The sequence below is a fragment of the Microcaecilia unicolor genome, chromosome 2 (assembly GCF_901765095.1).
Source record: "Microcaecilia unicolor chromosome 2, aMicUni1.1, whole genome shotgun sequence".
Lineage (NCBI taxonomy): Eukaryota > Metazoa > Chordata > Amphibia > Gymnophiona > Siphonopidae > Microcaecilia > Microcaecilia unicolor.
This window is the reverse complement of record NC_044032.1, coordinates 609551642-609564599: the sequence shown is the minus strand read 5'-3', so window position 1 is coordinate 609564599 and position 12958 is coordinate 609551642. Positions and strand designations below refer to the sequence as shown.

Below are 12958 nucleotides of genomic sequence, written 5' to 3'. Positions count from 1 at the left end.
CTTACGAGAGAAGCTACACTGGCTTCCACTCAAGGAACGCATTACTTTTAAAGTATGCACATTAATCCACAAAATCATTCACGGCGAAGCTCCAGCCTACATGTCTGAGTTAATAGACTTACCACCCAGAAACGCCAAAAGATCATCCCGAACTTTCCTCAACCTCCACTTCCCTAATTGCAAGGGCGTAAAATACAAGACGCTACACGCGTCAACCTTTTCTCACGTGGGCACGCAGTTCTGGAACGCACTGCCGCGCAACATGAGAACGATCCACGAGCAAACCTCCTTCCGCAAATTATTGAAGACCCATCTTTTTGAAAAAATTTACGGAAAGAACCAAAACACAAAGTCCACGCTCACTGTTCACTAATGCATCAATACATCCACTTCTAAACTCTCATCCCCCGTAGTCTCACCTCACTCATACCTTTACTCACAGAAATATGTATACCATACATAATGCCCTTTTGACCTCCCGCTGTCTCCTTCCAATGTTTCAAGTTTTTGTTCCAGTGTTTATATTCCTTAACAACACTTTGATTGTCTCGCATAACTCTTCACAATGTAATCCATAACCAAGTTGTAACAAATTGTATTTCCATCATTCATATCGTATTGTAAGCCACACTGAGCCCGCAAAAAGGTGGGAAAATGTGGGATACAAATGCAATAAATAAATAAAAAATAAATACCCATTTCATTGTATGGACGCATTCAATTATTCCATATGGCCCTTTTCCCTAAATGGCTCTACATGCTCAAAATTCTGCCGATCAAAATTACACAGAAAAAATTAAACGTTTTATACAGAATAACCTCCGCCTTTTGTTGGCAGGGGAAAAAACCGAGAACCCCATTTCGACAACTATTAGGGAAAGAACGCTACGGAGGCTTAGGGCTGCCAGATGTGAAGAGCTATAACTGGGCCTGCTTATTACGCTGCTTAGGGGATTGGGTGTTGGAAGACCAGGAATACACGCAAAGAGGATTGTAACATACATTATATAACTCATGGAACATTTTTTCCTTAATCCAATGCCTGATTAAAAAAATCTCAGAAGACTTGCGGGGTAGCCTCCTGTTGAAATCGATACGAGACACGTGGAAATATTTGGTGGATCTGTTGGGGGGAGAACCACAGAACTCGGACCAGTTACCAGTGATGGGGAACATAGATTTCCCTCCAGGGAGGGATAATGGGAGTTTTCGGAGATGGGATAGTTTGGGGATTAAATATATAAAGGACTTGCTGGATGAGGAAGGAAAATTAATGTCTTGGGAGACACTACTGAATTTAGGGAAAGTGGAATTAAGAGATATGTTCACTTATCAGCAGGTCCAACATTATATTCAGAGTTTAGGCCTACAAGATGCGCGGTTCCCCCTCAGACAGAGATTGCTAGAGTTCTTTGAGCCAGTTCGAGATAGAGGACCATCGGTATCTACCTTTCAAAAAGCACTGGAGGGGATACGGACTAAGCCAGAGAAGGCAGAGATACAACAGAGATGGAGCAAAGATTTAGGGATCCCGACAACCAGACTAAAAATAGCCCAGTTAGCGGGTCGCGCTATATCGGGGACGGTTAGCGCTGAACTTCGTGAAAGTAATTTTAGAGTGATCCATAGAGCTCATTTTACACAAGAGTGCCTATTCAAGGCAGGTGGAATAGATTCCCCGGTATGTAGGAAATGCCAACTAACGATCAATTCGTTCATGCATGGGATGTGGGAGTGTACGCGAGTCCAAGCTTTCTGGAACTCAGTGATCTCTTATTTGGAGGCGCTGGGGGGCAGACTGATTAACAAGGTCGCCAGCGGGATTTCTTCTGGACAAATATGAAGATTTTGGTCCCGAAGAAAAATATTTTAAGATGTTAATTAGAAAAGTAGCAATGTTGGGTAAGCGCACAATACTAGGGGAATGGATCAGTGACCAAACCCCCTCATTCTGGTACTGGAGAAATAAGCTACATGCTTTGATGCTGTTAGAACAAAGATATGCCCGCCTAACATTTAAACGGAAGAAACTATTTCTGGCCATTTGGGATAAGTATATTCAATCTTTATCACACAAAGCCCGTAGTTTAGTATTAAACGCGTTTTAATGTTAGGGTAAACGCGGAACATGAAGTTATTGAAAGGACAGTTGCCCGGATGGCACGGCCAAAACACCCTAACATGACTCCAGAGAATTACAGGGGACTGGATGAGGCAGAGTCAACAGGGGGGGGAAGGGATGGGGTGATGAGGGGAACAAGATGGGGGAAGTATTGGGAATGGTGGGGGGGGGGGGGGGTTAGGGAAGAGGAAGGAGTTGGGGGGTAACTGGATGGGGAAAGAGGGAGGGGGAGGGAAGAGAAGGAACGGGGGGGGGGGGGGGGGGGGTTGTTGTGTTTTCATATACGGATGATAATGTCTGTAGTAGGAGGACTTTCAGGATGTCGATGCCAGCTAAGGGTTCGCTGTCGGACTTTAGACGCTCATCAATTCATTTGAAGCATGGTTAGAGAGGGAGGGTTGGGGGGGGGGAAGAAAATATAAATTCTGATGATACAGCAGAAAGAGATGTATAGAAATGTACACCAGTGAGGAATTATTCAATTGTCTGCAATGAACTGTTAAATTAGTGTTTATTTTGTTGTTCATCAATAAAAACTATTTAAACATAATACCATGACCTGAACTGTGGTGAAACACAAGCCTGAAACGGCTGTCCGGAGGGCTGTAAGTGACTCCAAGCCAAGGGTTATCGCAAGACGTAATGCAAACTTGTACAAGGTTTTACTGTTGAGAATAAAAGTTAGTAAATGATCCCTAGTAAGAGAAAGCACTAGGTCCACATTCCATTGGCATGCCAATTCAGCATAGTCAATATTAGGTGTAGTATCTAATAATTGTCTGTGATGAAACCACAAAGAGACCTTGAGTTTAGCACCCAAGGTAAAAGTTTCCGATAACAGTTCTTGAACATCTTCAGTAAGATCTGTCCAACACAAGGAGCACACATAATGATGAGCCTGCATATAAGCAAAGTCAGAGGGTAGAAGATGGAATTCCTGCTGGAGGGTCACAAAAGACTTCAGTCTACCCTCTAGGTCGATCAGCTGAAGTAAGTAGTTGATCCCTCGCTGTTTCCAACAGACAAAAGAGCCCCCTTCTTGCCCTGGTGGGAAATCTGGGTTACTACTGAGTGACAAGTATGGAGTGGTTTGGGTAGAGAAAGCAGAATACTTACAAATCCACTTCCAGGTTTCTCTAGCTGCCTTAAAAATGTGATAATTTTTATAGAGTCCCCTGGGTAATGTAGGTAGTTCATGTAAAATGCTACTAAAAGGTATACACGGAGCTAGGCAGGTTTCCAGCTGTGTAAGGGAAAAATAATTAGTACCTTTAAGCCAATCATTAATGTGGCGAATGCCAATTCCAAAAGCCAAGTATTTAGGGCTGAATTAGCCCAGGCCTCCGTGACATATGGGGAGTCTGCAACATCCCCACATACAACCAAGGTCTCTTAGCTTGCCTTACAAAATGTTGCAGAATCCCATTAATTTTCCATTCATCGCAACCCTTCAAAGAAAGAGGCAATAATTGAAAATTTAAAGCCATTTTGGTACCAAAATCTTATTAAACAGGCAGATATGGCCCCAGAGTGATAAAAGGTATGCCCCCCACAAGCCTCAGCCTCATTCCAGTCTCCTCCATCTAAGGTCAGATGTTTCTATCATAGAGGGTAGAGAGGTCGGCAGGCAAAGATATACTGAGGTATCGGAGGGTGTTGTCCTCTCATTGCAGTGGGAAGGACCCAATCCACTGATCCTCTACCTCTCTATCAACTGGCAGGGTTTTTGGTTTATCAAGATTTAAAGAAAAACCTGAAAGCACCCCATATCGAGCTATCAGAACTAGGAGCACCAGTAAAGAGCTCTATTGATTTGTCATCACTACCAACAAGTTGTCAGCAAACACCAAGCCCTTCTCTGCTCATATCCAGCAGATTGCCAAGACCTGTCGTTTCTTTCTTTACAACATCCGTAAAATCCGCCCCTTTCTTTCCGAGCACTCTACCAAAACCCTCATCTACACCCTTGTCACCTCTCGTTTAGACTACTGCAATCTGCTTCTTGCTGGCCTCCCACTTAGTCACCTCTCCCCTCTCCAGTCGGTTCAAAACTCTGCTGCCCGTTTCATCTTCCGCAAGGGTCGCTTTACTCATACTACCCCTCTCCTCAAGACCCTTCACTGGCTCCCTATCCGTTTTCGCATCCTGTTCAAACTTCTTCTACTAACCTATAAATGTACTCACTCTGCTGCTCCCCAGTATCTCTCCACACTCGTCCTTCCCTACACCCCTTCCTGTGCACTCCGCTCCATGGATAAATCCTTCTTATCTGTTCCCTTCTCCACTACTGCCAACTCCAGACTTCGCGCCTTCTGTCTCGCTGCACCCTACGCCTGGAATAAACTTCCTGAGCCCCTACGTCTTGCTCCATCCTTGGCCACCTTTAAATCTAGACTGAAAGCCCACCTCTTTAACATTGCTTTTGACTCGTAACCACTTGTAACCACTCGCCTCCACCTACCCTCCTCTCTTTCTTCCCGTTCACATTAATTGATTTGATTACTTTATTTATTTTTTGTCTATGTCTTTCTTCTATGTTTATGCAGCGCTGTGTACGCCTTGTAGCGCTATAGAAATGCTAAATAGTAGTAGTAGTATATGAGTGACTAGTATCTGCACCCCAAAGATCCGTGGATTGCAGTTTAGGACTCGAAATAGAGGTTCTAGGGATAAGATGAACAAAAGAGGAGATAATGGACACCCCTGCTTGGTACCCCTGCAAATGGAAAAGATGGGGGAACGCACTCCATTCACCAGGAATTGTGCTTGGGGATCTTTATAAAGGGTGAGAATGGCCCTGAGAAACCAGCCCTGGATCCCAAATCTAGTCAGCACCTCAAACAGATAAGGCCAGCAAGACCTTTTCAGCGTCTAAGCTAGTTTCTAAAGCTGAGAGTCCATGCGAACGACAGTGTCTCATTGCCAAGAGAATCTTATGAACATTATGAACTATCTAGTTCATACAAAACCCACTTGGGAATCTGCCAGTACTGTTGGCAATATCTTCCCCAGGCAAACCACTAAAATTTTAGAAAGAAGTTTTAAATCAACATTCAAGAGGGAGATTGGCCTAAAGGAGTCAGCCTGATCCTTGGGCTTGTGAGGTTTGGGGATCAAGGTAATCAAAGCTATGTTAGAATACAGGGGAAAGAAGCTCTCTTCTACCACCACTGTAAGATACAATAGCAAGTGTCCATGAAGTTGAAGCTGAAGACCCTTGTAAAACCCACCGGAAAAGCCATCTGAACCTGGCGCAGAGCAAGTTGAGGGATTTAATAGCTTACTTGAATCGGCCTGTTAAGGGCTTGGAGGACTTCTGCAGTCAGGGAAGGGAGTGAGGTAGCTGTCAAGAAATTATTAAGGACTTCTGGAGAAACATCCTCTCCACCCCCATACAGAGAAGTGAAGTATTTCTGGAATATCTGTAGAATATGCGCATGATCTCCAGTAATCTCCCCCGAGGAGTACTTAAGTGTGGAAACCGTATGAGATCCTCCCCAAGTTTAAATATCTGAGCTAAAAGCTTACCCGATTTCTTGAACAAACATCCATTTAGCACACGCCAACTGGCACTCAAGCTGAACAATACTAGTAGCTATACGGGCATTATGAGCACTAGTAAAAGTGATCACCTCCCCTTGTATGATAGCCTTCGCTGTGTCCCAGAACAGACAAGACTGATCTGCATGTTGGCCATTAGTGGACAAGAAAAATTCCCATTTGTCTTGAAGAAATTTTATGAAATTCTGGGTTGTTAAACAAATAGTTATGAGTAGGTTGAAATGAGGCCGGGGGTGGGGGGGGGGGGGGGGGAGGAGGAGGTCTACATCCACCCACACTACTGAATGGTCTGACATACCCCCAGGGCCCACGACTGCCATCGAGACATGTTGAAAAAAGAGTATGCTGTAAAAATATGTAATCCAACTGGAAAAGCATGCCATGAGCCCTGAAGGCATGTGTGTAGTCATGTTCCTCAGAATGAAGAAGGAACCAAGTGGTCTACCAGATCTAGCTCAGTAATGAACATCTGCAATACCCCCTTTCTGGGTCCCTTAGCCTTCCCTCTCCAAGAGCCATTTGAATGATCTTGAGAATTGTCCAAAACTAGATTTACATCTCCTACTATTAATTCTGCAACTGATAGGGAAGCAATCTCTGTAATAACTGGTAAAATTGCTTCTCAAAGAGCGTAGGTCCATACAGCACCAAGAGGTGTAGCAAATGACTCTGTACCCACAACATTTACATCATATAGCAGCCCTTGTCATTTTTTAAAAATCATTCAATGTTTATTGAAAAGTGTAACAAACAATAGCTTAAACAATCAGAAAGTTCTTTCAACAATGATATCAGCTTATATGCACCTCCTGTCCATTACACCTGAATTATACAGTATCGTAATCTCCCCAACCCCAACCCTTGCAAACCCCCCATTTGGACATTAGGATAAGGAGGATAAAAAGCTAATGAGAGAAACCAATCAGACACACTGAATACAGCCAAATTTGATGCGGTAGGTAAGCAAAGAATTAGATACACACAGTTTATATCAGAACCCCAAACTAATGTAGAAGAACAAAGAATAAAAGATAAAAGACTTGGAGAGGGCAGGCTGGCTAAAATATCACTCATGACCATTTGTCCTCAAATTGCTGCCTCTTCCCCTGCAGAGCAGCTGCAATTTTCTCATACTTCTTCACTTCAGCACATACACTATATCAGCCCTCCAATGATGAACATGCTGAATATTTCCACTCTCTGAAGATAGTCATTTTAGCCTGCCTGATAACTGAAGGTCTTACGAAATAGTACGGCAACTCCGCCCCTCTGACCCCAAGTTGAAGCATAAAAGACTTTTTCCACCTATTGTCGTTGGAGTTTTTGGTGCTCATTATATGTTAATCTGGTTTGCTGCAAACAAGCAATGTCCACACCCTGAGGGTTTAAAATTGTCAAAATTTTGGTAAATTTTATTGGGGGAGGATATAACTTCCACCTTTTAAGTGGCCATCTACAGGAACCCAGAACCATCAGCTCTCTGCATTGTAAAAGGTTGCGAGACCAAAAAGACAAATGAATAGCTCCGAGGCGCCCAGTCTCACCTCGGAGCTCCATCCCCATCAAAAGGCACAAATTGTAATTCTGGTAACTCTAAATACAGGAAAAGGGACACTCCCAATGAACAGTGAAACCTTGGTGTAGAAATCCCCAAAAACCTTGCAATACACACCAACTTCCACCCTGCCTATTCCTCCCCCTCCACATTTTCTTACCCCCTCCGCTTTGAATGTAGTTGCAAAAACCTCAGAAAGGTGGTATATCAAGTCCCATTTCCCTTTAAACACAGAGCCATCAAATCATAAGTATATAAGTATTGCCATACTGGGACAGACTGAAGGTCCATCAAGCCCAGCATTCTAACAGCGGCCAACCAGATCACAAGTACCTGGCAAGATCCCAAAAAAGTACAATACATTTTATGCTGCTTATCCTAGAAATATGCTGTGGATTTTCCCCAAGCCCATTTTAATAATGGTCTATGGACTTTTCTTTTAAGAAGCCACCCAAACATTTTTTGAACCCCGCTAAGCTAACTGCTTTTACTACATTCTCTGGCAACAAATTCCAGAGTTTAATTACATGCTGAATGAAGAAACATGTTATCTGATTCGTTTTAAATTTACTACTTTGTAGCTTCATTGCGTACCCCCTAGTCCTAGTATTTTTGGAAAGAGTAAACAAGCAATTCAAGTCTACCCGTTCCACTCTACTCATTAATTTATAGACCTCTATCATATCTCCCCCTCAGCCATCTTTTCTCCAAGCTGAAGAGCCCTAGTCGCTTTAGCTTTTCCTCATAGGGAAGTCATTCCATCATCTTTATCATTTCGTCGCCCTTCTCTGTACCTTTTCTAATTCCACTATATTTTTTTGAGATGTGGTGACCAGAATTGAACACAATAATCAAAGTGAAGTCGCACCATGGAGCGATACAAAGGCATTTTAACGTCCACATTTTTGTTTTCCATTCCTTTCCTAATAATACCTAACATTCTATTTGCTTTCTTAGCCATCGCCGCACACTGAGCAGAGGGTTTCAACGCATCATCAATGATGTTGCCTAGATCCCTTTCCTGGTCAGTGACTCTTAATGTGGAACCTTGCATTACGTAGCTATAATTCAGGCTCCTCTTTCCCACATGCATCACTTTGTATTTGCTCACATTAAATGTCATCTGACATTTAGATGCCCAGTCTCCCAGAATCATAAGGTCCTCTTGTAATTTTTCACAATCCTTTTTGTGATTTAACAACTTTAAATAACTTTGTGCAGTCAGCAAATTTAATTACCTCACTAGTTACTCCCATTTCTAGATCATTTACTAATATATTAAAAAGCAGCGGTCCCAGCACAGTCCCCTGGGGAACCCCACTATCTACCCTTCTCAATTGAGAATACTGACCATTCAACCCCTACTCTCTGTTTTCTCTGTTTTAACCAGTTTTTAATCCACAATAGGACACTACCTCCTATCCCATGACTCCCAATTTCCTCTGGAGTCTTTCATGAGGTATTTTGTCAAACACCTTTTGAAAATCCAGATACATAATATTGACCGGCTCACCTTTATCCATGTGTTTGTTCACCCCTTCAAAGAAATGTAACAGATTGATGAGGCAAGCCAGCTTATTTTCGAAAGAGATCGCCGGCGATCTTCCAACACAAATCGGGAGATGGCCGGCCATCTCCTAAAACCGGTCAAATCGGTATAATCGAAAGCTGATTTTGGCCGCCTTTAACTGCACTCCGTCGCGGAAACGGGCAAAGTTGACGGGGGCGTGTTGGAGGCGTGGTGAAGGCGGGACTGGGGCGTGGTTATCGGCCGAACAGAAATGGCCGGCTTTCACCGATAATCGGAAAAAAATAGCCATTTTTAGCGAGTATTTAGGTCTTTTTTTTTTACCCTTTTTTTTCACGAACAAGTCCCAAAAAAGTGCTCTAAATGACCAGATGACCACCGGAGGGAATCGGGGATGACCATCCTGGACTCCCCCAGTGATCACTAACCCCCTCCCACCCAAAAAAAAAAACTTTAAAAACGTTTTTTTTTCCAGCCTATATGTCAGCCTCAAATGTCATACCCAGCTCCATCACAGTAGTATGCAGGTCCCTGGAGCAGTTTATGGTAATGGTGTAGAATTGTGGGGAGTGGGTTTTCGGGGGCTCAGCACCCAAGGGAAGGGAGCCATGCACCTGGGAGGTATTGTAAATATTTTTCTTACTTTTTAGAAGTGCCCCCTAGGGTGCCCAGTTGGTGTCCTGGCATGTGAGGGGAACGAGTGCACAACAAATGCTGGCTCCTCCCACAACCAAATACCTTGCATTTGGCCGGGTTTGAGAACGTCGGCATTAGTTTCCATTATCAGCGGAAATCAATGCCGGCCATATCTAAAACCGGCCAAAATGCTGAGATTTGGCCGGTCTGACCATATTATCGAAACGAAAGATGGCCGGCCATCTCGTTTCGAAAATACGGTTTGCTCCTCCGTTTGCGGCGCCGGCCATAGCGATGGCCGGCCATCTATTTGGCCGGCACCGTTCGATTATTCCCCTCAAGATTTCCCTTCACTAAATCCATGTTGGCTTTGTCTCATTAATCCATGCTTTTGAATATGCTCTGTAATTTTGCTCTTTATAATAGTCAACAAGAAGGGATAGTGGAGTCACACATATGCTATAGGGAATCCTCCCCTCCTTCGTATCACAAGGATTAAGAGATACATTAGCATTACAGTGCGGAGCTTGATTGAAAAAAGACAAGCAGTACAAACTGTAGACATATTAAGCGCTAAACATTAATGGAACAAAAAGATAGCTAACCCTAAAGTTCCAAGTCCTGAAATACCTAGATGATAAATCCAAAGTACCTGTGTCCTGAGGGCCCTTATATCCCATTCAGGAGCCAGTCATAGTGTTCAGCCAGTCATGAGCTGCTTGTCTTAAGATGACAGGCTATTGCAAATGAAATCTGAGATTCCATTTGTTATGCTCACACCAGACCCTGTAGATCAGTTGTGTGGGTTTGAGACACATCTTTCACGTCAGATACCTGGCACTCGAGCTCCCTGGTTTGTTGCACAAGATCAGAGGTTATTTGGGATATCTGGGATATTAGTCAAACATGGTCTTAATCCCTTCATCTATGCTGATGACATCACCATATTTATCCCCTTCAAATCCAATTTATCTGAGATCTCCAATAAAATAAATACAGGCATGACCACCCTAACCTCCTGGGCTAACGCTTTCAAAGAGAAAACACAGTGTCTAGTCCTTTCATCTCAATACTCTCCTCCTCTCCCGACTACTCTTAGCACCGAAGACGTTGAACTCTCCATATCTGACAACCTAAAAATACTTGAAGTAACCATTGATAACCATTTATTATTCTATAACCATGCTACAGCCGTGACAAAAAAAATGTTCAACATGATGTGGCTTCTGAAGCGAGTGAAATCATATCTTACCCCCTGGATACCTTCCGGAACCTTGTACAATCCACAGCACTCACGCACGCTGACTACTGTAACAGTGTCTTTTTAGGTTGTAAGACCCTAATCTTGAAGAAACTCCAAACCACCCAAAATACGGCTACCAGACTTATTTTTGGCAAGTCAAGATTTGATAGCGCAACACCTCTTCGAGAGAAGCTTCATTGGCTCCCCATCAGTGAAAGAATAAATTTCAAAGTCTACACTCTAATTCATAAGATCATATATGGAGAATCCCCTAACTACATGAATAACCTCATCGACCTCCCAACCAGAAACAGACCATTATCTTCTCGTACTTACCTCAATTTACACCTTCCCAATTGCAAAGGTGTTAAATGCAAGACCTCCTATGCATCCAGTTTCTCCTTTTTGGGTAGCCAACTTTGGAACGCTCTGCCAAGATCCATCCAAACTATAAGGGACCACCTACCCTTCAGAAAAATGTTAAAGACCCATCTCTTCAAGAAAGCTTACCCTAAAGACCCAATTTAACTTTAAGTATGCCCACATGATTCCTGTCCTGATAATTATTACACCTTAAATCATGTCTCCTAATCTCCTTAAGCATATCCCTCAATCTTTTCCTCCCCATCCTTCCTACCCCTTAATCCTCCCAATCTCCTTTACTTTTACTTACCTTCCTTGTTTACATCTCCATATTCAGTCTATATATCCTCAAAATTCAATTATTACTATGTTTTCTACAACTTGTATGTTCTTTATAACTTTGTAATTCTAGTTACTATGTAAGCCGTATTGAACCCGCTACATTATTATTATTAGCATTTGTATAGCGCTACCAGACACACGCAGCGCTGAACACCTGAATGTGGGAAAGCGCGGGGTACAAATGTAATAAATAAATAAATAAAATATCCCAGCTATATGATCAGATCAGATAGTTGAGTAAATCTGGCATCCAATGCCTCCACCACTGTGGCAGTAATCTCCGGTATCAGCTCCACGGGACCTAAAGGGCTAAGAAGGCCTCACCTTCTTCTGGTTCTCTTGACGCTGATTCCACATGCGGATCGCGTAATATATTGTTCATGCAAATACTCAGAGCCAGTTTTCTTAACAAAATTATACGTGCTACCACAAATTGCAAAGTTGTAAAGAGGCCTCCTGAGCAGCTCTTCCAACCCCTGTCTGGTGCCGCTCACAGCATCATGTGATTCTAAAGCTTTTATCTATTTATATGGGTCTGTTGCAGCTCAGGAACTCAAAGTTCCCTATTTGCGAGGAAGGAACTGAGGCACACAACAGCTACCCATTAAATGCCTAGAAAAAAAGGAGTGCCTGGGGAGGGGGGGGGGGGGGGGGGTGCGGGGAGGGACCTGGAATCACCAGTTGTAACATTCTGAGGCTCCTAGAATGGCTGAGCTCTTCAAGCCTGAACCACACTCACTTTTTTTTTTAAGTTCAATCTTTTTATCTTTTTATGGTATGTATGTATCTGCTAATGATACATACATACCATCCAGTGTTATTACACAAATGTGGAAATTTATTAGTAGTAGTAAAATTAAACATAGCACAGAACAATTTTAAAAATCTGCAAAAACAAACAAGGGAGCAGTTCAATACACAAAAAGACCATATAACCCTACCAAAATAGAATATGCTATACATATTTCATCATAGAGCACTAGCCATTTCCAGTTTCCTGGTCATACATATCAAATTCTCCATATCAGCAAGTGAATTTGTTCAACATCTTTCCAGCTGGATGAAATTAGCTTATGGACCAATATGATAGTATGAGTGTGGGTTTTCAGAATTACAGTCAAACAAAGGTAAAAAGAAGCCAAAAATTCTTTATTAACATAAATGCTGAAACCTGATCCTTCAGAAGCACAATAAATGAGGAATAAAGTCTCTGGAAACTCAGATGCAATCTTTAAGTAGGCTCCAAATCACAGGCAGCCTTACTGCAGATTTCCACAACTGCTGGTCTGGCCAGGTCTCAAGCACAACCAGGCGTCAAGATGTATGTATGATACCTTATACATAAGCTGTGAAGGCATACACTGCAGAGCGGCTTCTTTTTTCCTGGGGGCCTCCTTACCCCGGCTATGGCCTCAACTTATATACTTCCTGGACCATGCCCTCCTGGTTCCACCCCTCCTGTGTCACTTCCCCCTTGGGCGGAACTATTTTATATCATTCAACACTAATTAAATATAAACATATACTGACAGATGCATATCAAGCCAGTTTTCAGAGATATAATGAGCAGATAACACGTGTTCAAAAATCAGCTGTGTTTGGACTAAA

At 42.8% G+C, this 12958-nt stretch overlaps 1 protein-coding gene across 3 annotated transcripts in view; it reads right to left on the bottom strand.

Moving 5' to 3' along the window:
- Nucleotides 1–12958, bottom strand: part of MAP9 (microtubule associated protein 9) — a 244704-nt gene that overhangs the window by 98638 nt on the left and 133108 nt on the right. The gene's annotated exons all lie outside the window — the stretch shown is intronic.